Raw genomic sequence first — 25,416 nt, 5'->3', positions numbered from 1 at the left:
CTACTCAACAACAGAAATCAGTCCCTTCAAGCTTCTTAAGGGAAGAGACCCAGCATCATGTGTTTGTCCATGGTGGTTTAAAAACAAATGTCAGACTAAGATTGATAATAAAGAATGTATACATGATACTGCAAAAAGAATTTACCTCATGCAGAACAAAACAATGAGATGGTACAATGATAAATGGAAAACCAAAATGCACAGTCTAAGAGTGGGTGATTGGGTTAGGATTCTTAAGCATGGTTTTATGAATAAAAGTGAAAACAAATTTGGAAAACCTATTCAGGTAAAGAAAACTTTGAGAAATAGTGTAACCACACAAGATGGTAAAGTTTGGAATGTTAGGGGAATAGCCAAATGTACAAATAGTGATGATATTCAAAGTAAAAACTCTAGGATAATAAATCATTTTCATACCAAAGTTGTTAAGAAAAGAGACGATGAAACAATTGCTTCAAGAGTTACTTTTTCTGATCGTTTGAAAGTGAAGCCCAAAAGATTTAATGATTTCAATTTACTATTGTATTTTATATTGTTTCCATTATGAATGAGGGGGATATGTTACATCTTTCTTTCATTTCTATTTACCCATCTTTTCCTTTGTCTCTATGACATCAGCTTGATATGATCTACTCTGGCATGCACTGTGTTTATTTTCATGTAACATTCCAGATTCTGCATCATTTGTGTTGTACTGGAACTTGATATTTTGGCCAGTTGCATCTGGGGAAGTTTATGGATGGATTGCTATTGCTGTGCTGGAAATAAATCTACATGAAAATTCAATGAACTTGCAAATGTATTTAACAGCTGTAGGCTTCTGATGAAGATTTTGGGCCCTGACATTTCGGGCCTCATCAAGAGTCTGGTTGCCTGAGGGCTGCCAGACTCTCAGGGGTGCGGTGATGGAGGTCCAGCCACCGGTGCACTAGTAGTCTGACCGACCCAATACAAGTGGGGCAGTCGAACCAACATTGTGCCACAGCAGGCGCCAGGGAACCACCGTTTTGCTGCAGCACCGCCATGCATCTTAAGAATTTCAGGACTGCTAACAGTGTCTTTGAGTTCTTTCCTCCATCAAAAGGCTGGCAGTCCTGAAATAAATGGGGCCCTAGAGGGCCCCCTCTTCCCAGGTATATGGGGATGCCCCCCTGTGTGCATGCATCCCAGTTCCTGCATGGAATGGACTTTAGAATCCATGCCGTGCATGAACTGTTTTCGGAATTCCCATTGAGGTGGCCATTTTCAGAGGCACCTCTGTGAAGCCGCAAAGTAAGCTTGCCACACACAAAGTGCATGGTAGAAACAAAGAAAGGACACAAGAAGAATCTAATGTGTCGGCCATATTGGAACATTTTTACTCTAAGTCAAAGAGAGTAATACATGCCATGAAAAGTGCAAACCATAAATGATATAAAGAGAATAATAACAAAAACGACATTCGGGCCAGTCAGCCAAGAAGTCACATGATATGCTGAATGTCAGTAAACACCCAAGTGGTAAAGACTAACCATAATGGGCAAAGTGCCCACAAGATTAGATTACTGATGCAAACCTCGACCAGGAAACAAAATTCACTGCAAGCCAGTGGGTGTAGAGTCATAGTGCCAAGATTAGCGCTAGGTTCGTAAATTCTAATAAAATATGAGTCGGTCTAGGTTAGAGGGTAGTGCCGAATGTCGAAAATAAATACTAAGAGGTACAGGACAAATGTCCTGACTCATTTTGACCGTAACTGCAAAATGCATCACGTTCCACTAAAAATAAAACTGAAATCAATCATGCATAAATCTTATCTGTGATCGAATCCCAGAAGTGAAGACAAAGAAAAGGATAGGGAAGCCCGTGCTCTAGGGTATTCTAGTGAAGGGTCCCTTCCTTTCCTCCTGCAAAGAAGAGAAAAAAGACAAAGAAAATTAATTAGCATCAATGTGGAAAGTAAAATAAAACACTGAATGTATGTCCAAGCATACAAACTGTACATTTCTCATTCTCGTTGCAGATGAAGGAAAAGTAAGAATGGGGGTGAAGAGAACATTCCTCTTTGAGGTGATCTGCAAGTTTCTCATCCTGGTTAGCCCTCCTGGGATTTTCGGCTGGAAGTCAACTATGTACTTAGATTCCCTTTTCCTAAGCTAAAAGACGCGGTCCCCACCCCTGTGATCATTAGTTATCTGCTCAATGGCACAGTATGTCAGTTTGGATGAGTCTGAAAAATGTTTGCCTTGCAAGTGCCGGGCAACCGGATACTTAGGATCCCTGTTGTTGATGGCCCTCCTATGTTATAAGATCCTCTTTTTGAACATCAGAGTAGTGCTGCCAATATACCATAATTTGCAATGGCAGTCAATAATGTAGATGACAAAGTTGGTACTGCATGTGAGAAATTGTGAGATAACCTTCTTGGTCAGGCCCGTCTCATTTCTTTGAGCATCAGACTGTTCTTGCACGCCTTACAGTGGCCACATGGAAAAAACCCTGAAGGTTATGTATGTTACCACCACTGATCGTTGTAATGTCATTGTGGACTAACAGGTCCCTGAGGCTGTGTCCTCTCCTATAGGTAATACGTGGTCTGCCCTCTGTACTGTTGACTATAGTGGTGTTACTCTTGAGAATGTCCCACTTCTTCACAAGGATCTGCTTGACATTGCTAGCATCACCATCATATGACAGGATGATCCTTGTGCCGTCCTATGTGTGTTCAGTCTCTGTATTGGTCTTGTCAGTGAGCGTCTCCTGCCTGGTAATGCTATCAGCTCTATCACTGACCCTCTTGAGGACCCAGTTTGGGTAACCCCTTTCCCTGAATCTTTTCAACATGTTCTCTTGTTCATGTTGATAAGCTGTCTCAGTGTTGCAATTCCGTTTGGCTCTTAATACCACCCCATAAGAGATGCTCCACCTAAGTGTTTCAGGATTGCTGCTGAGTGCATGCAGTAAGCTGTTGCCTGTTGTGCTTTTGCGAAAAAGCTCAGTATGGACTTTTTTCTGCCTGATGTAAATCTTGATGTCAAGGTACTCTACTGTTGTGCTGCTGATCTTGCCTGTAAGTTGTATGTTGCTCAGAGGATGTAGTCCACTTATGTCCTAAGGTCCTCAGGACACAAGAGGACCTCATCGCCCCACCAGCCATGCATCAGGAGCAGCGTTTGCAGAGTGGTGTAAAAAGGGGAGAGGCCTCGGACCACCTCTCTCCAAAGCAGCTCTGTGGTGCTTACTGGAGGTACCTGGTGGGCTACTTGGCCCCCAGCGACCCTAAGGATTCAAGGGGACTTAATCCCCAAATTTACAATGCACCAGGGGGTGTGTTTGCACACTTGTAATATCAGGCCTCACCCCCTCCCTGCACCTCTGTGCAAACGTGCCCCCTGGTGTGTTATAAATTGGGGGATTAAGTCCCCTTGAATCCTGAGGGTCCCTGGGGGCTGTGCAAACAAGAAATTCTGCACTCCTCGATGGTGCTTCAAAGAATAATGTATTCACGCTGACACTTTTTGACCTCCTGAGTCTTTGTCAAAGCGATAACAAAGTGTTTGGAAAGTGCCCTATTTACTTCAGAAACCCACACATTGTATTTCGTGGAAATGGTGAAAAGACTAGTTCATGTATTTCACTTTAAAAGACAGACACATGGGGGGCGTGGCCAAGATGGCGGGCTGAAAGGACGCCTTCACCGCGAGCTCCCGAGACCCCGGAGCCCTTAAGCCGCCTTGCACCGCTGATCTCCCCGGATCGAGCGGACAAGACGACCAGGACGCTCGTGCGAGCGACGGCGCTGCTTGCAGCCTCCTGTGCCCCGCAGATCAGGCAGCGCACCGTCGGACACGTCCCCAGACACAGAGCGGGCCAAGGCCTGGAGGACACCCGAAGAACCGGCAACTGCGATTAGCCGACGGCCCCGCGAGGGGCTCCGGCAGCACGTGGCAGTCACAGCAAGGACCAGCGACTCAGGAGCGCTCCGGTGGTGCACAGCCGGTGAGGTAGAGAACCGAAGAATCTAGGCGGGACAGAGGCGCCCCAGCCTGGGCGGCGCGGAGGAGGAGCCGGCGACCAGCTGCTACGCCAGACCGAGGCTCTGGAAGGACGGGAGGCCTTGTTCTGCTCGATTTTCCCGGCCCTCTTTGGAGGAAAGGTGATTGATGGTGACTTCAGTCTCTTATCATTCCAGTGCAAGGGTTAGAGTAGTGGATAGAGCCTATTTACTAGGCACTTTGACATGATTCTGTATCCTCCTCCCTAGATTAGGGCTTATACATATAGGCTAGGGGATAGATTCGCTAGTATTAGGGATAATTCGTCCTTTAGTTAGGGTATTAGTATACTTTCCATGGAGTTATGCTGAATTCGGGCCTGGTAGGCCTCAAACGGGAGAGACTCCATCTTTCTTTCTGCCCCGGCAGCTTGGGATGCTTCTAGGTCAAGTGTAATGTTTTAGTTACGAGGTGTTGTTCGCTTGGAGAGAACCGGTTCAGGCCGGCCCCTGTCGAAGGATTGTATTTTTCTTCATACCGAAGACACAACATCAGGCCGGCCGGCTGGGAACGTGTCCTTGGTACGGGGAGGTACAAGAATTTGGTGGGCGGCAGGTTACTAGCTGGAATTTTCCATGAAGAAACACGCTTCTATATTAGTGAAAGCCCGAGATAGTTGTGCAGTCAGTTTGTAGGCGGCATCTGGCCGTTAGTAATAAGCCTATCACTTATTCCAGGGAAGACAGACGCCATTCTAAAGGCGGAGAAGAATCGAGAAACATATACTCTCCTAGCAGACCAGCCAGGGAAGGAGAGTAGCTGATGAGAGGAAGGTCCCAGGGGTTTGGAGAAGGGTGAAGGGAACAGCGCATAGCGGTGCAGCCGTGTATCCGTGATTGCGGAGGTGTGACTTCAAGACGAACCAAAGCCCAGACGAGAAGGGAACCTAGATGACTGCTGACTGTGGACTTCATATTAATAAGGTGATGTCGACCCTTTCTTATTAGAGTGTACAGCCTAATCTTTTACTTTTCTTTGCAGGCTATGTGTTGTAGTGTGGTGTTATGTGTTTGTTTATAACGATGGGAAATAAAGTACCCCAGTTCTTAGTGAACCGACATGTGCCGTGTGTTCTTGTATGAGAGGGTAACCTATTCTTCTAGTCAGATGCTGCTATGTGAACAGATGCTAATCCTGATCAGGTAAGTGGTAACTGAATAAGGGAGAGAGGAGCCCCTTGAATTAACGACCATACTGCACATTATCTAAATTGGCAACCCTTGTGTGTTTGGGAATACTATGGTTCTATACCCCTGATGAATAGTAAGATCGATCCCTTTGTATAATGGTAATCATAGGATAAGCTGCCGTCTGGGTAGGTTGTCTGGGTCTGTATAGGACCGCGAGATCGCCGATTCTGATACTGCCGTCTGGGTAGAGAGGTCTGGGTTCGAATGGGACCGCGAGGCCGCCGATTCTGATACTGCCGTCTGGGTAGAGAGGTCTGGGTTCGAATGGGACCGCGAGGCCGCCGATTCTGATACTGCCGTCTGGGTAGAGAGGTCTGGGTTCTAATGGGACCGCGAGGCTGCCGATTCTGATACTGCCGTCTGGGTAGAGAGGTCTGGGTTCGAATGGGACCGCGAGGCTGCCGATTCTGATACTGCCGTCTGGGTAGAGAGGTCTGGGTTCGAATGGGACCGCGAGGCGGCCGATTCTGATACTGCCGTCTGGGTAGAGAGGTCTGGGTTCGAATGGGACCGCGAGGCTGCCGATTCTGATACTGCCGTCTGGGTAGAGAGGTCTGGGTTCGTATGGGACCGCGAGATCGTTGATTATAGGAGGTGCAGGGTATGTATCTTAGGAATTCCCTGTCCTTAGGGGGTAGATACCTGTTGTGAATAGGTCCTAGGGAGGGTCAGAGGGTAACGTTCTGGCTGGGTCAGTGAGGCTCTGATGAGCTGGTTCTATCTAATCTGAGAACCCAAGCAGAACATTTGGCGTCACGAACCGTTTACGAAACCTGTGTGCGTTGTTGTCTTTTTATTTGTCCTCGGCGTATACGTGCTTTCGTTTGTGTTTTCTTTTTCTATTTTGTGTGTGTACTTTTGTTTTCTCAGAATGTTTTTGAGAAAGTCGAAATCTGTTTTTAAGTTGCCTGTTGATATTCCCGGCTGGGATTCAACACCTTATGAGGCCTTGGCCCGCGAGTGGGCTGATTCTACTGGTTTGAGTGAGAGTTGGAATTCTTGTCTGGGGTTGGCGGAGCCGGATGATGTGATTTCCTGTTTGCAGAAGGCGCAGGTGGCGAAGGGTGATGAGCTTCCTATTTTGGGACGCAGGGGTTGGATTGTCTTGTCTGCGTACAGACTTGTACATGAGAGGTTGTTGAAATTACAAAAGGAACATGTTGACATGGAACGGAAGTTTGTTGAAATTCAGAATGATCACACTTTGTTGCGGTGTCAAAATAAATTGCTTGCCGACAAGCTTGAGACGTACCAGACTATCGCCGAAAGGGCGGCTGTGCGGATTGCACGTTATAAATACAAGAATCGTCGGGGTCACGTTTCTAAACGGAAAGTGCGACTGGTCGTGGCGAAAGCCGGACTGGATTGGAATCCTGATGAATGGGATGGTAATATCTGGAATTCGAGTGATTCTCGTTCCTCGGATGAGGAATCTACTAATCGCGAGTCTTCTCGCTCTAGACGGGCTTTTAAATCTGCTTCTTGTGCTAAGGATGTTGAGTCCCGCGGCTACGATCGCTCTTTGCATTCTGTTGATACTTCTCATACGGATTGTTCTCCTGGCTTTGCTGATCAGGCTCCTCCTGGTGCCCTTCCTGCGGTCTCTGCACATCCTGTTTTTCGGAGGAAGTTGCAGCAGGCTCCCGGTAATCCGAATGGTATTCCTTTAGATTCTTTGGAGGATTTTACTCAACAGGAAATTAGTGATATTTTGCAGCGCTTTCGACAGCGCGCTGGTGAGACCTTGCTTACGTGGATGGTGCGCCTTTATGAACTGGGCGCTGCTGGCATTATGTTGGATGCTGGCGATTCTTTGAAATTCTGTTCTTTGAGTTCGGACTCTACTGTACAAGATCATTTTCGTAATTATAATGGTGGTGGTCAAATCAGTTTGCTTCAGTTGGCGACTGAGGGGTGTAATCAGAAGTACCCTACTGAATCTGACTGGCCTGTGAATGACAAGCCGTGGTATACATTGCGCGATGCTGCACAACGTCTCAAAGAGGAGGTGATGAAAACTGCGATTTTTCTGAGTACTGCTGACAGATTGCTTGATGGTTTGTTAACGTCTTCTGTGCGGAATCGTATTATTCGTTCTTCCCCGGTTGCTTATAAGCAGGTCATGATGACCTTATTGATCAATCAGACTGGTAATGCATTATCTATGGTGCTGGAATCTGTGCGCCAGCTCGGTGAGTTGGGTGATTGGTTTAAACCTGAGCGACAGTCTCGACCTGACACTCGTACTCCTGGTGACAATAAGATTACTAGACGTGACATGTTTATGGCGCTTTTGGCTGATGGTATGCGGAAGGAGGAGATTGATGGTGAAACTACTTCTCGTTTGTGGGACTTGTTTCACAAGCGTGGTTTGGACCGGAAGGAGGGTGCCCGGCGTGTGCGGACGAATGAGTGTGATCGTGATTGTTCTGATGACAGCGGTGATGACGCCCATCGTGTGCGTTCTGATCGTCGTGATGATCGACGGTATGTACGTGATGTGTCCCCTCGTCGTGGAAGAGAGAGAGAGAGAGAGGGGGAGAGAGAAAGGGGGAGAGATGATTATGGTAACAACCGACGCAGAGATGAAAGGGATCAGTCCCCTGAGTTGAGGAGGAGGGAGGATCGACACAGATTTTCCGATCGAAATTCACAGTACAATACGGAGGATAGGAATCCATTTCGTAAGGGAGATGGATATGAACATGATAAATTGATACCTGAGAAACGTGAGAACCTTTATCCTGATTTGTCCTGGCTGACAGAACGCAGTAAAAATGGCTAGGAAGTAGGTCAAGCTCCCGTACACAGATGGGCTCATCGAGATAATAGACCCTATGTAGATATTGAAATTTTTGGGAGACATCGTAATATTCAAAGGGCCCGAGCATTGGTAGATACAGGAGCGGAGGCCACTCTTATTCATGGAAAATCAAAGAAATTTAAAGGCCAATTTTTTACAATTACTGGTTTGGGTGGAAAGGAAACTCCCGCAGTACAAACTACAATTGAAATGAGAATAGGCAGGATTCCTAGAAAAGAATACTCTGTATTGGTCGTGCCCCTTGTAGAGTACATCATTGGAATTGACATTTTGAAAGGAATTACTTTACATTTGGATGATGGATGTTATCAATTTGGAACTAAACATTATATATCATCTAGACCCGTACGGGTTGGTCGTTTAAGAATGCCCCCGTAAAGATTCCCCAGGCGACAAAAGTGGTTTGCCAGAAGCAGTATCGTATCCCAGGTGGCCATGAAAAAATTAGTACCACTATTCAGGATTTGGTGGATGCAGGGGTTATAACTCCGGTTACCTCTGCCTGGAATAATCCTGTTTGGCCGGTGCGTAAGAGTGATAACTCCTGGCGCATGACTGTTGATTATCGAGAATTGAATAAACATACGCCCCCTTTAACTGTCGCAGTACCGGATATTGTTACTTTAATTGAAAGAATTCAAAAGCATCCAGGTACATGGTATGCGTCCATTGATATTGCTAATGCTTTCTTTTCAATTCCGATTGCCCCTGAATGCCAGGAACAATTCAGTTTTACATGGAACGGACGTCAAATGACGTTTAGAAGTCTTCCCCAGGGCTATGTGCATAGTCCCACGATATGTCACCGGCTGGTGGCAGAGCATTTGGCTGAGGTACCTGTACATTCGAAAATTCAAATATGTCATTATATTGATGATGTTCTGATTCAAGGTGAAACACAAGATGAAGTTCAGACCCAATCAGATAAAATCCTTGAATGTTTACGTGAAAAAGGTTGGGAAATCAACCCGGATAAATTACAAGGTCCATCCCAGACTGTAAAATTTTTGGGTATTAATTGGCATGAAGGTCACAGAGAAGTGATCCCACAAGTAAAACAAAAGATTCTTGATTTTGCAGTTTCGAGGAATAGGAAAGAAGCCCAGTGCTTCATTGGCTTATTTGGTTTTTGGCGCCAGCATATTCCTCACTTGAGTCAGATATTGTCCCCCTTGTATCGAGTCACTCGTAAAAAGAATGCGTTTGAATGGGGTAAACCACAGCAAGATGCGTTTAGTTTGGCAAAAGAAGCGATTCAGTATGCCTTGGATTTATGGCCTGTGTGCGATGGTGATGTGGATTTGAATGTGTCTGTACAAGGCCTTTATGCAAATTGGAGTTTGTGGCAGAAACAAGGCAGAAGTAAAGTACCGTTAGGTTTTTGGACTAAAAAGTTACCTGATGTTGGTGAGCGTTATACACCTTTTGAGAAACAGTTGCTTGCATGTTATTGGGCTCTGGTGGATACCGAGCAATTAACTTTGGGACATGATGTGGTCCTGCGACCTGAAATTCCTATCATGCAGTGGGTTTTGAGTTCGCCGAAAACTCACAGAATTGGACATGCTCAGGAGGCGAGTGTGATTAAATGGAAATGGTACATACAGGACAGGGCACGTGTGGGACCAAAGGGAGTTGCATCCTTGCATGAGCAAGTGGCGCGGGCACCGTTGGTTGAGACAGAGAGTGAATCCACCGTACCTTTAGTACAGGAATCCCCTGTCACGTGGGGTAAGCCATTTGATGATTTGTCCCTGGAGGACAGAAACCACGTTTGGTTTACTGATGGTTCGGCAAGGTTCATAGGGACAAAAAGACATTGGAAGGCAGTGTCCTATAACCCGATCACACAAAAGTTGCTGAGTACAACTGGTGAGGGAAAAAGTAGCCAATTTGCTGAGCTTTATGCTGTTTATCAAGTTCTGAAGCAAGAGTTACCTGGCACATGTCATATTTTTACTGATTCCTGGTCTACTGCCAATGGATTGGCAGTTTGGTTACCGACTTGGCATTCCCATAATTGGGAATTACATTCAAAAGAACTGTGGGGGAAAGAATTATGGCAAGAGATTTGGGACATGCTCCCGCAGAGTACTGTTACAATCTTTCACGTGGATGCTCATACCCCAATAGACTCCCTTGACAAATTTTTTCATAATATTGCAGATGAACAATCTAAAATTGCTGAGGCAATGGTGGACATGCAGGATTCTGATATGGAAGGATTGGCGAAATGGGCCCACCAGAAAGCAGGACATTATGGAGAGAAAGCCACTAGCAGGTGGGCTGCTGATCGAGGAATTTATATTCCTTTAGATTTAATCAAAGACATTATTTTGCATTGTCCCATTTGTCAGCATGCTAGGCAGCGAAAAGTGCCTCAGATTGTTAAAGGTCATTTACATCGCGGGAAACTGCCCGCTCAAATTTGGCAAATTGATTATATTGGTCCGCTTCCTATGAGTAAAAACTGTCAATACATTTGCACCATTGTGGATACATACAGTGGCCTGTTAGTGGCCCTCCCCTGTAAACAAGCTACCCAAGTGAATACAATTAAGACATTGGAATTGATTATGCTCTATTATGGTGTCCCCTTCCAAATTCAATCTGATAATGCATCCCATTTTCGTGGAAGATTGGTACAGGAATTTTGTGTGGAGAATAATATTGAATGGGTGTTTCATATACCATATTATCCTCAGGCCTCGGGACTTATTGAAAGGATGACCGGTTTGCTGAAACATCAACTGTGTAAGCTAACCGGCGACCGTTATAGGAATTGGAGGGACTGTCTATTTCAGGCCTTGTTAATTTTGAATAATCGTCCCTTCCTAAATGCTGAATCTCCATTGATGCGTTTGTTTCCTCCAAATGTCGATGCAAAGCCCAATCAAATTAGTGACCCTGTGATATACTGGGAAATTACCCCCGGAGCACTGGCTCCATGCAGAGCGACCCCGGGGTCGGCAGGTCTAGACCTGCATGCCATGAATGATACTATTATAAAGAGTAAAGATCGAGTCATCATTGAAACCGGTGTTGGTGTCTGTATACCCACTGGAAATTTTGGATTAATAGCCCCTAGATCGGGGCTGGCTGTAAAAGGTATTCAAGTGCTTGGAGGAGTCATTGACAGTGACTATCAGGGAGAGATTAAGGTGCTCCTGCTGAATAGCAGTGAGATTGATTTACCGATTCATAAAACTGACCGAATTGCTCAATTGTTGATAATGCCTGTTTTCAGTGGTGAGATCACAAAAGGCACTGCCCCAACGTTGCTAACTGTACGAGGACAAAAAGGTTTCGGCTCCACGGATAATCCTGGAGCTAGAGTTTGGGTGCAATCGCCTAAGAATCCCCCTGAACAAGCTGAAATCATTGCAACCGGTCACGACAATACGGTTCTTGTCATGAGACCAGGGAAAGATAGCTGGGAAGCTGTCCCAGCTGACAAATGTTACCTACGAGAATGAATAATGCCTGTTTTTGATTCTCTTTCAGATCATTCTCTGGACTGTTGCTGCAGGATGTGTCGGCGTTGGACTCCTTTTGGATTGCTACGACGGGAGAGGCGGGAACCCATCGACCCGGGCTGATTTGAGAACCCGGATGCCGCGTTCCTTTGCTGCGTGGGATTCGTCATCGAACTTTTGGACTACTTTAGCCAAGCGGGTGACCAATGCCCCTCATTTTTGCTTAACGCCGATGCGGTCGGTGACTGACATTCTAGCGACTTGTTTAGTTGCTGTCCCTGCTTCATTGGAGACTTTGGCCCATATTTTCAATGTATCGAATGCCCGTCCTAATGTCCTTTTGGGAGACGTTGCTACACGTGAATACTGCCCTTTATGTACTGAGGTGTCCGATTCAACACCCTTGATCCAGTCCCAGATAATAACTTATAATATCACGCAGGGTGATTTATGCTTCTTTCTTACGTGTGACCCTAATGCTATTTCTGAGTGTGTGCGTTTAAAATTGAAAGGTGCTACATCATTCACAGCTCATGAAAGGACTCTATGCTTCCGAAGATCACCGAAATCATGTACTTCTGTTCAAAATAATATGACTTGTAAGAGTTTAGTGGTGACCCCTAGTCATTACCGTACAATGCTGCTACCCTCTGGTTGGCTCTTCTCTTGTGGTAATACATCCTGCCCATATATTCCCGCGAACATTTCCGGAGGCCCTTGTGCCATTACTAGACTGAGTTTGTTGATGTTTTCCTCACATCCCCATGCTAATTCCCGTGTGATCCGAGATGCTGTAATGCTACAAGAGGACTGTGATTCATCTATGCATTTATATTCCAAATCTGAATACCTTAGCTTAGCTTTCTCAATTGTTGGTGTTCCTGCCTTGGCGGTCTATAATGCCAAGTCTATCGGGAAAATGGCCTGCTGGATGGTAAAATCCATTAATCATACTTCTACGATTTTGTCTGACATACTATTAGACGCCCAGGGTGAACGTAGAGCTATCTTGCAGAACCGGGCGGCTATTGATTATCTCTTGCTTAAACATGGACATGATTGTTCCGATTTTGAGGGTCTTTGCTGTTTTAACCTATCTGACCATACGAAATCCATTCAGGCTCACATAGATAAATTTCACGACTTGACGGAAGAGGTTAGAAAACACATTGACCAGGGCTGGTTTGACTGGCTCTTTAATTGGCTACCTGATCTACATATGTTGCGTCAAATATTAGGGGGGATTCTGGTTACTATTAGCATTCTAATTGCTATCTGTTGCTTTATTCAGTGTATTCCTTCTCTACTTCAATACTGCAAACCCGGTACTAGACATAGATCAGTTAGTTTTGTTTCATATTACTCGTCCACAGATGTTAGTTCTGTTTAATGAATGTATAATAGACTGAAGTCAAGGGTGAAATGTTCTGCTCGATTTTCCCGGCCCTCTTTGGAGGAAAGGTGATTGATGGTGACTTCAGTCTCTTATCATTCCAGTGCAAGGGTTAGAGTAGTGGATAGAGCCTATTTACTAGGCACTTTGACATGATTCTGTATCCTCCTCCCTAGATTAGGGCTTATACATATAGGCTAGGGGATAGATTCGCTAGTATTAGGGATAATTCGTCCTTTAGTTAGGGTATTAGTATACTTTCCATGGAGTTATGCTGAATTCGGGCCTGGTAGGCCTCAAACGGGAGAGACTCCATCTTTCTTTCTGCCCCGGCAGCTTGGGATGCTTCTAGGTCAAGTGTAATGTTTTAGTTACGAGGTGTTGTTCGCTTGGAGAGAACCGGTTCAGGCCGGCCCTTGTCGAAGGATTGTATTTTTCTTCATACCGAAGACACAACATCAGGCCGGCCGGCTGGGAACGTGTCCTTGGTACGGGGAGGTACAATAATTTGGTGGGCGGCAGGTTACTAGCTGGAATTTTCCATGAAGAAACACTCTTCTATATTAGTGAAAGCCCGAGATAGTTGTGCAGTCAGTTTGTAGGCGGCATCTGGCCGTTAGTAGAAAGCCTATCACTTATTCCAGGGAAGACAGACGCCATTCTAAAGGCGGAGAAGAATCGAGAAACATATACACTCCTAGCAGACCAGCCAGGGAAGGAGAGTAGCTGATGAGAGGAAGGTCCCAGGGGCTTGGAGAAGGGTGAAGGGAACAGCCCATAGCGGTGCAGCCGTGTATCCGTGATTGCGGAGGTGTGACTTCAAGACGAACCAAAGCCCAGACGAGAAGGGACCCTAGATGACTGCTGACTGTGGACTTCATATTAATAAGGTGATGTCGACCCTTTCTTATTAGAGTGTACAGCCTAATCTTTTACTTTTCTTTGCAGGCTATGTGTTGTAGTGTGGTGTTATGTGTTTGTTTATAACGATGGGAAATAAAGTACCCCAGTTCTTAGTGAACCGACATGTGCCGTGTGTTCTTGTATGAGAGGGTAACCTATTCTTCTAGTCAGATGCTGCTATGTGAACAGATGCTAATCCTGATCAGGTAAGTGGTAACTGAATAAGGGAGAGAGGAGCCCCTTGAATTAACGACCATACTGCACATTATCTAAATTGGCAACCCTTGTGTGTTCGGCAATACTATGGTTCTATACCCCTGATGAATAGTAAGATCGATCCCTTTGTATAATGGTAATCATAGGATAAGCTGCCGTCTGGGTAGGTTGTCTGGGTCTGTATAGGACCGCGAGATCGCCGATTCTGATACTGCCGTCTGGGTAGAGAGGTCTGGGTTCGAATGGGACCGCGAGGCCGCCGATTCTGATACTGCCGTCTGGGTAGAGAGGTCTGGGTTCGAATGGGACCTCGAGGCCGCCGATTCTGATACTGCCGTCTGGGTAGAGAGGTCTGGGTTCGAATGGGACCGCGAGGCCGCCGATTCTGATACTGCCGTCTGGGTAGAGAGGTCTGGGTTCGAATGGGACCGCGAGGCCGCCGATTCTGATACTGCCGTCTGGGTAGAGAGGTCTGGGTTCGAATGGGACCGCGAGGCTGCCGATTCTTATACTGCCGTCTGGGTAGAGAGGTCTGGGTTCGAATGGGACCGCGAGGCCGCCGATTCTGATACTGCCGTCTGGGTAGAGAGGTCTGGGTTCGAATGGGACCGCGAGGCTGCCGATTCTGATACTGCCGTCTGGGTAGAGAGGTCTGGGTTCGTATGGGACCGCGAGATCGTTGATTATAGGAGGTGCAGGGTATGTATCTTAGGAATTCCCTGTCCTTAGGGGGTAGATACCTGTTGTGAATAGGTCCTAGGGAGGGGCAGAGGGTAACGTTCTGGCTGGGTCAGTGAGGCTCTGATGAGCTGGTTCTATCTAATCTGAGAACCCAAGCAGAACAGGCCTACAGCTACGCACCAGCTTCCGGACCCCTTCCCGGACCCCGGCGGGTCGTGGAGACGACCGGATACCCGGGGAGGCTTGGAACTGCCCCAGTGATGCTGTGCACGGAGTCTGGCCCCCGTCCTGACCCAGCTCCGGAGCGATCCGTGCGGCCGGGACTGTGCCGCGGTGTGAACGCGTGTTCCCGAGGCCTTGTGCGGAGGTTGGCCCCTGCCTCCTCGCCCTTACATACGCGGAGTCAGAGCCCGGCATTGGGAGGCCACCGCCTAGTGACCCTTCGAACAGCGGAATGGCCCGCACAGTGTGGAACGCTGAGTGCAGTGACGGGCAGTGACAGAGAGTGGGACAGGCCCACGACGCCTCTCGCTGAAGCACGGCGGGGTGTAGCTCTGACCCAAGCAGGGCGGGTGTGGCAAAGGTACCGGCCCGAGGACGTGAGGGGTGCCCTGCCGCCGCCAGGGTGCGCCTCCGGAGTGGCAACGCAGTGCTCTCCGATCACCGCCTCAGAACATTTACCACTACTCCACAGCGCATTGGGTCCGACCGCCCTTGCAGAACGGTCCACCGCAGCTTTGCCGGGGTTGACATCATTAAGGCCCAGCGCTCCTCCCGGTTGAGATTGGACAGGGGTGTGACGCCCCGAGTAGTGTGATTGCATACAGTGGGGCCTTCGCATCGCCTTCCCGCGCCAAACTTTGTGGGTCCTCTCCCTACTGAGACATGTCCCCCCCTCCACGATGTCGGGCAATAGAGGGGGTAAGAAGGGGGAACGCACCTTGCCGGACATGCTCAACAGAAACGCCCCGAGGCAGGACAGGGGTCAGTCTGCACCGAGCCCCCCGACCAGCTCTCGTGGCGCGGAGGGGGGAGAGCCTCCGGTAACCAGATCTTTCCTGGAATCACTCTTCGGCACCCTCAGGGAAGACTTCCAGATGCTGAAACAGGAGGTAGCAGGTGAGGTCCGGGAGGTGAGGAGAGAGGTTGACTCCCTGGGTGAGAGGGTGTCCTCCGTGGAAGAAGCCAGCCACTCCCGAGACGAGGAGATCACACTCCTGCAGCAAGAGGTCCTACGGCTCAGAGAACAACAGATCGATCTTCAGGCCCATGCTGAGGATCTCGAGAACAGGTCCAGGCGCAACAACATCCGGGTCCGAGGCATCCCATCTAACGAAGAGGGGGAGGACGCAGCCGCGTACCTGAGGGACTTGTTCCGCGACATACTGGGCGAACCCGGAGACTTTCCCGTGCGCATTGATAGGGCGCACAGAGTGGGCCTGCCACGACGGGCCTCAGCGCCGCCCCCAGACATTCTGGCCTTCCTACCGGACTTCCCTTTGAAAGAGAGGATCCTCCGCGAGGCACGGAGACAGCAACCCTTGAGTTTCCGTGGACGTCAGGTGGCCCTGTTTCAGGACTTATCAACGATTACCTTGCAGAAACGCAAGTCGTTCAAGATCGCCACCGACTTTTTGCGAGAAAACGGGACGCAGTACTCATGGGGCCACCCCTTTCGGCTTATTTTTCGCTGGAACGGCACTCTGCATCAGCTCCGGTCCCTTCAGGACACCTGCGGGGTGCTAGGCATCACTGCAACGGACGAAGACGCCCCCACGCCGCAACGCCGCCGTAACACCAGAGATGGGTGGCAGACAACACGGAGACGGCGCCCCACGCCCACGCCTTTGCGTCCTGACTCACCCACGATCCGATCAGAAAGAGACGGTGCAGTACGGGAGGCATGCAGAGACACGTCGTCTGGTGATATGGCCCACCGCCTAGTGACCTGAGCATACTCCGGGGGGAGATAGTTTTGGCCTGAGCATACTCCGGGGGGAGATCGTTTTGGCCTCATCATAATTGCAGGTGCGAGGGATCCTGGGGGGGCACCGGGAGGGCATAGGTGGTGGCTGGACGTCCACTCGAATAACTTTCCATGGGCTTGTCCGTTCCGGACCAGACTGGGACAATGGTGTTCTTTGAACGGTTGGGCTTGAGGGGGGCGGGAAGATGGGAGGGTGAGCCTCCAGTTGGGGTGAGGGGAGGCGGGGAGTTTGGCTGGTTGGGGGAAGTTCGGGGGGAGATCTGGGGTTTGTGCTGTGCTGTTGCGTTTTGCTGTTGCTCCTGCCTTGACCTCACACCACAGGTACAGAGTTACGGGTGTCGTGCTAGTTGGTTATTGCATTTTTTACGAACCACACCACCATACCACACTGCAAACACTGCTGACTCAGGCTCATTGAGCGCTACCCTTACGATGATCATTCATGACCCTTAAGATAGTTACCCTTAATGTGAAGGGTTTGAACAACCCGGTCAAGCGTAGAGCTATGTTGTCCCTACTTGAAAACACCCAGGCAGACATCTGTCTCTTACAGGAAACTCACCTCCTAGCCCGAGATTGCCACAGGATGAGGTCACCGAAATTCCCGGTACAGCTCTTTTCCTCAGGGGCTACCAAGACGGCGGGGGTTGCACTCTTGGTGTCTAGAAAGTTTAAAGGAGAGGTCCTGCACAAGGTAGCGGAGCAGAGGGGGAGGCTCCTGGCTTACAGGGTCAAGTTGGGGGGATTTCTGTTTACTGTGGGCTCAATATATAGCCCTAACGACCGCCAAGACCTGTTTTTACAATCGGCCCTAGAAGACATTGCGACTACCCCGGACAGACACATAATCATTGGAGGGGACTTGAATATGGTCTCATCCTTAGATAGATCTGCGCAGCGACGCCCAAACACCGGGGAGTTCTCACAGCTGAGTAACTCCCGCTTGGGTGATCTCGATATGCATGATTTGTGGAGACGCCTACACCCCACCACCCAGGCCTATTCCTACTACTCCCACGCGCACAAGACGTACGCGAGACTGGACCATCTCCTGGTTACGGGACCGGTTGCCGAACTGGCGACAGCTTCCGATATAGGGGTCCTTACGTTGTCAGATCACGCCCCGGTGTCGGGCTCTTTCCAACTGCCGCCGGTGTCTCCCTCACGGGGGGTCTGGCGCCTTCGGGATACCCTGTTACATAGGCAGACAGTAGTGAAACAGGTGCGAGACGCGATCGCTGAGTATCAGAAACACAATGATAATGGAGATACCACCCGAGCGACGCTGTGGGCCGCCTTGAAGGCGGTGCTCCGTGGTGAGTTTATCGCCATTTCCTCCGCGGAGAATAGGGAACGACAACGAAAAAGGGACGAACTTACGGCTACGGTGCGGGAACTGGAACAGGTGCATCAGAGGACGGGGGTCCCCAGAGTCTGGAGGCAACTCAAAGCTGCCCGGAAACTCCTATCCGCACTGGACATGGACTGGGCGGAGTATGCAGCGCTGCACCTGAAGCACGCGTATTACACTGGCGGCGACAGGTGCGGCCGACTACTCGCGAACAAACTTCGGGTAAAACACCAACACCAGCGGGTTAAAGAACTGTCGATTCCCGGCGGGACGACGGCTACGGAGGACCACCAGATAGCGGACAGGTTCTGTCGCTATTACGCCACCTTATACACGGGCGAACACCCCTCGGCATTAGCCGAGGCTGATTACCTCGCATCGGTCGAACTCCCCACCCTCGCCCCGGAACAGGCAGAACACCTGGAGCGGGACATTCGACCAGAGGAGGTGATTGCTGCTATATCCCGGCTCAAGCATGGGAAAGACCCGGGACCCAACGGCTATACCCCACTTTTCTACAAAACGTTCTGCCAGGAACTGGCGCCACTGGTAACGCGGCTCTTTAACTCCTTTTCTGAGCCGGGGGCTATCCCTCCAGACCTGCTCCAGGCAACGGTGTCGGTTATCCCCAAGCCGGGGAAGGACCGGACTGAATGCGACTCCTACCGGACGATCTCGCTACTGAATGTGGACCTCAAGCTCTACACGGGGATCCTAGCGGCCCGTTTGGCGCCACATCTGCCGGGGCTAGCGGACCCGGATCAGGCCGGGTTTGTCCCCAGTCGACAAACGGTGGACAACACTAAGAGGGTGATCCACATCCTAGAGAAGGCCTCCCGTATTCCCGGGGAACGCATGCTGCTTTCGGTTGACGCGGAGAAAGCGTTCGACCGAGTGCATTGGTCTTACCTTGAGAAAGTGCTCTGCAAACTAGGTATAGGTGAGAAATTCCGCACCTTCATATTTAACTGTTACAGATCCCCTTCCGCGATGGTGCGGGTGAATGGGTGCAGCTCCAGCTAATTCGCGATAGAGAGGGGAACCAGACAAGGGTGCCCACTGTCACCGCTAATCTTCGCTCTTTACATGGAGCCATTTGCCCAGAGGATTCGTCGGAACCTCGGAGGTGACTGGCGTCCGGATGGGGGGCTACGTTCACACCATTAGTTTATATGCGGATGATGTGATCTTAATGCTTGATAACCCGAGGGAGGCGCTCCCCGCTTGCATTGCCGAGCTGGACGCCTTCGCCACAGTGGCGGGTTTCAAAATGAATATGAGAAAGTCGGCAGCCCTAGACATCTCGCTAACCACTGCAACGAGACTTGATTTACAAGGACGCTTCCCCGTGCGTTGGTCTAAGGATCTGATCCCATACTTGGGCGTACTACTGGCACCCTCTTTGCCTGCCATGGTGACAGCCAATTACGCAGCCTTAGGCAAGAAAATTAAGGAGGAACTGTCCCGCTGGAGCAAAGGTACGTTGTCGTTGCAGGGACGGATCGCCGCGGTAAAGATGACTCTCTTGCCGCAGGTCCTATATTTGTTTCGGGCCCTACCGCTTCAGCCACTGAAGGGGTGGATCCGACAGGCTCAGGCCGACATCGCACGCTTTGTCTGGCAGGGCCGCAAGCCCAGACTCAGGAGAGCCTTGTCCACACTGGCACCTGAGTCCGGTGGACTTGGCGTACCGGATCTACACAAGTACTTTCAGGCGGCGCAATTGCGGTATTTAGTGGAGTGGAGCAAGTGGGAATCTGACAGACACTGGCTGTTTCAGGACCAGGCGGTGGCGGGCAGGACCCTACAGGAGATACCCTTCCTGCGCAGAGCTCACCGCCCCCCCCAATCTCTATGCGTCCTTTATCACGCAAGTTCCGCTCCGAGTATGGGATGCCGTGAATGTTACGCATGAGCTCACCACCTTCCCGTCACCACTTACACCACTGATTGGGAACCCCGACTTTCAACCCGGGATGGAACCTGGTGCATTCTCGCTCTGGCGGGCAGCCAGATGCTGCGCTTTGTTTCACATATACGGTCCGGAGGGAGCCGTGTCATTTCAAGACCTCAGACGGGACTACCACCTACCCGAGACTGAACGTATGCGGTATCTGCAGGTACGCCATTGGGCGCTTCAACCGCAAGTGCAGGACCTGGCCGACCGGAAACTCACTCCATATGAGATGTGGCTGGTGACACGATCCTCGGACGCCAGGCTCATCTCGGACCTATACCGCCTCTTACAGCCCCCCCTTTCCACATCCACAACCCCGGACGGGATCGCTGGGAGCGGGAGCTGGGGAGGGAACTGAGCCACAAAGACTGGGACAACATTTCCTACCGGGCGCGTCATTCAGCATATCACACTGGGCTCACTGAAACCTTCACTAAGATATCCACATACTGGTACTACATGCCCCAGAAGCTGCATGAAATGAACCATAACATCCCGAACACCTGCTGGCGCGAATGTGGACAGACTGGCACACTTACACACATGTTGTGGGACTGTCCGTTACTGAGTCCTTACTGGAAGGAGATCTTAGATGAGATAGACCAGTGCTTTAACATTGAATTGCCTCGCTTCCCAGCCTATGTCCTATGTCATCTTAACCGCTTCACCGGCAAACTGTAAGTAGACGCGCTTCTCCTTATCCAAGCGGACGCGCTTGCCCTTCCGAGAATCCTACTCGGATCGGCTCACTACGGCGCCTCTCACTCCGCTGTACCGGCCCTCCCTGTAAAGCGTACGGCTCATTCTCCCTATATTCCGCCATTGTAGAATATGTTTCCCTGATGTGAAGAGCCTACACCCTGCCCGATGAAGCACCCAAGAGCTCTTATTTAAGTAAGCCTCGACTCATGCCATTAACCCATGTGTACTCCTAAGTGTTATATGTGTGTCAGTCATGTACGTCATTTTCACGATAATTTTCACGATCATGAACGTCACCTAAGACTTATGCGCACGCAACTATAGCACAACTTTCTTATAGCCACTACAATCAGTAAGTTCTGCGCACTAAGGTGATTATATAGACATACCGTCGCCCAATAAGCACGCATGTTATTTTGCACGCACCCTATGAGTGCGTCACTTAGTTGGTAAAAAATACGATAAGCATAATGCATGCAGCTATGCACGCACCTATTAATCAATACAAATGCTCAGCATCTTCGGATGTTACGGTCTTCACCCGGAGGGTTTGATATGAACCTCTATGGCATGGTATTTCACAACATAGAGACACTCCACGACGTTACAGGAGAGTAAACGTGATCATAATTGAATTTTGCTTTCCTCCTTTTTCTCCACAGGTCTCTTTTTCAACTTTTTTCTGCTTGCTCACTTATTCAGTTGAGCACATACACCCCTAGCAACTTGCCTGTGGGTTAACAGGGGATCAGGATAGGGTGTGCCTTTTAGGGGGCCCACACCTTCCGTCTACCTGTCTTTTGGTCCTGAGGAATACCGGGCACTCGCCCATTGGTAGAAACATGTCGACCAATACACACCAACACATATAGAGATGATTCGGTCGTAACTTGCCTACCAGCATCTTGCCACTATTTATTTTTTAACATTGTTCAGTTGCTCCACAATAAAATTATATTTTTGAGTTAAACCAGGACAATTTTTAACATACTTTCTTTTGCACTTACAGTCACAACCCGCTCCACTGTAATTCAGGTGTCGAAGCACACCCTGGTGACGCTATGCCACCAGGGTGGACCCCGATGATGAAGCATGTCACCGCTAGGCTGGTGAGTGAGGGGTTTTAAATAAAAGGATACACTTTTCCTTTTTGCCAAAAGGTCTACCCTCCAGACTATTCTTCTTATTTTCTGTAGGGAATACTCCTTCTTTTGTTTCAAAAATATTCGCCCCAGGGGAATAGGAGTAATCCTGGTCTCACGTGACAGTGGACAATCCCTTACTCTCTCTTTTGATTACAATATTTCTATGGGAATTCACAGGGCATATTATCAACCCCTTATCGCTGCTTTAGCAGCAGTTTCCTGCCGCTAAGGCGGCGATAATGTTATCGCCGTTCCTTGATAATATGGCCCCTAATCTCTGGCCTCATGTGTTTCATTTTAAGGACTTGCTGAACCACACTCTTTCTTGCGGACCCCAGCGTCCTAGACTAACCGGTAACGGGGGTGTAAACACTAAGGGCTGGGTGCAGTAGGCCGATACTCTGACTCCTCCTCCCTCTCTTCTTTTGACTCTCCCTTCCACCCACTCCCCCTTCCTCCCATTCTCACTATCGTCCTTTCATTCGGACTACCTTTCTTTACCTCTACCACATAGCACACATACTTATGTTTCATTTTTGTCTTGCAGGTTACCTACGCTGCTTCCACTGGAGTTCAACCCATGCTTTTTATATTATACTGTTTGTTCTATTAAATGTAATTTTTTTTTCATTTGTGTTTTAATAAAGGTTACTTTTTTTCAAGTGAATAACTGAGTGTATAGGTCTTCTCTTTCTGACAACACTTGTCTATTATTTATTGTGAAAATCATCTGTTTATAGGAGATTTTAAGGGCAAACCTTTCTAATATTACAGTGCACCTACTAAACTAACTGACTATTAGACAAATGAATCCTGGGTAATTCTACAACTGTAAGAGTTCTATGAGTGTAAGAATTTATAACACCATAAGTAATGCCCGTGTGATTACAGAACAAATACGGCACTGTCTAGGATCACCGAGGCTTCAGGGACTGCAGAGGCCCACCCTGCATATTTAAATAAAGCCCTGGAGTGTGGAAATCCCCGGACTTCAGTTGGCCTCGGAACCCCCAAACAATACCCAGGAAAGTAGCGGTCCCCTAGGCTGCAAAACGTCTCTGTGCCCTTCGGCGCCTAATTTACAGGTGACAATAAGATCCCCAGTCCTCCAGAGACCCCGCAATATAATAATTGGATTGGCCACGGAACATTACCCACCAGTGGCCTCATCTGGTGGGACCCCCCTTTTTTTTGTTTCTTTTTTTCTCTCCATTTTTACCATCCACTTCCCCTCTCTTAAAACGATACGAGGTTTTCCTCCTCTAGCTTAAAGTAGTCAAACAAGGATTTGATATTACAGGGTGGAAGCCATTCACCAGCCCTCTTATAGCAAACACAAATGTCCCGCAAATGCACACACCGGTACATTGTATGAGCTGCGCCTGACAGGTCGCCCTCCCTAGGACCACGATGCATTTGTTAGTATAAACGTATACTAACACTACTTACACATGTGTGGTACAGCAACCAGAATATAGTGAAGAAGCAGAGGAAGCGCAAAATCTAAAAATATAGGGCCATATGTATGAAACTTAGGTTTTGCGATTCTCAAGTAGCGATTTTTAGAGAATCGCTATTTGAGAATCACAAAATGCTATGTATGTAGGATTTGCAAATAATTTTGCGAATCCTACATATTCCTTAATTGCGAATCGCAAATTGCAATTCGCAATTAAGGAATACATCCCCATTCATTTCTATGGGCCAAAAAGGCCCATAGGAATTAATGGAAAGACATTCTCAATTTGCGATTCTCAATTAGTGAATCGCAAATTGAGAATGCAATTTCAAGGGTGCCAGGGTGTCAAAAGGACACCCTGTTGCACCCCTGAAATCTGCATGTATGCACATGTGGCACAAATACATGCCCTAATAGTGGCCAACACTTCCTAGTTGCAACTACTCGCACCGCTCGCAGCCAATAAGCAGCAAGCTCGTGCTCATAAATGCCTCAGCCACTCAGATGGCAGAATTCCCAAATATCGATATCTGTAAATTTTGATATTTCTCAAAAACTACTGAACGGATTTACACCAAATTAACAAAAGCGTGCTTTCTAGACCAAGACCCTTCTCCCTGCCAAATTTGGGGTAATTCCGTTTACCCGTTCGACCTGTAGCCTTGTCTAAAGTTTCCTATGGAAATTAACATGGAACAAAACACGTTTTGGGACCCCCCTTTTTTATTGGCCCCCCCTTGACGAATCACCCCCAGACTTTCAACATGAGAGCTGATATCAACAAAGAATTTGTTTTGAAAATTAGGCGTAGATTCAACAATCGGCGGCAATTTTATTGGGAATAGAATGTTGCCATTTTCCCATGGTAACTAGGTCCTAACTTTAACTACCTACTGGCGACCGCCAGTAGGTAATATATATATATATATATATATCGCCTTTCCACTCTCCTTGAGAGTTCACCCGCAAATTAAGACTTCGAAAGTGGCATAAACTGAAAGTAAAGAATACAATACAAACTGTAAATAACATTGTGCCTGTGGTAGAGACAGTGAATGAAGTAGAGGCCCTGATTGTATTGAAGGAATTGGAGTGTGATGATGTAGAGACTACACCGATAGATGCGGGCACTTTGGGGTTCACTTTCAATCTTAACTGCCCAAATGACTTTAAACCGAAATCCATATTTAATCCAACCTTACCGCCGTGTGGCATTGACATTTTTGAAGATCTAATGGTTAGAGATTTGAAGAACATGGTGAAAAAGAAAAAATGGGATCAAGACAATTTGTCAAAACAGCAGAGAATGGCTGTGAGAGATTTGCAGATGGATCAAAGTATCACAATCCATCAATCAGACAAAGGGGGGAACGTGGTTGTCCAGAATGTGACTGATTATGTAAAAGAGGGTATGCGACAGTTAACGGATGTTGAGTGTTATGAAAAGACATCTAGAAATGATATTCAAGAGTCAACCATAAAGTATCATCAGATGCTTAAAGAATGGCATTCGTGTAAACTCCTAGAATGGGAGGAATACTCATTTCTGTTAAATCGTACACCCAAAGTGGCAATTTTATATCTTTTGCCGAAACTACATAAAAACCCAGAACAACCACCAGGGAGACCAATTGTCTCTGCAATGGGTTCCCTACTGGAAAAAACGTCTCAATATATAGACTTTTATCTTGCGTCCTTTTGTAGAAGGTTTACCATCGTATTTAAAAGACAGCCGTGATTTTCTCAAAAAAATCAGAGAGATTACATGGGAGGAACGTTACCTTTTAATAACACTGGATGTAAATAGTCTTTACACATCTATCAAACATTGTGATGGTCTGCAAGCTTGTGAATACTAATTGAAATTCCGCTCCATCTCATTTTTTGAACATAATCAAATGCTTTTGCGGATGATTAAATTCTGTCTGGAAAATATTTTTTTTATTTTTAATGATTTTTTTTCAGACAAAAGCAGGGGACGGCGATGGGCACCTGCTTTGCTCCGAGTTACGCCAACCTCTTTATGGGGTGGTGGGAGCGGCAAGTGCCCAATCGCTATGAGGACTACGGGAACCATGTGGCTGCATGGTTCCGGTAT

Source organism: Lissotriton helveticus, chromosome 4_1 (genome assembly GCF_964261635.1).
Source record: "Lissotriton helveticus chromosome 4_1, aLisHel1.1, whole genome shotgun sequence".
Lineage (NCBI taxonomy): Eukaryota > Metazoa > Chordata > Amphibia > Caudata > Salamandridae > Lissotriton > Lissotriton helveticus.
This window is presented reverse-complemented; position numbering follows the sequence as displayed.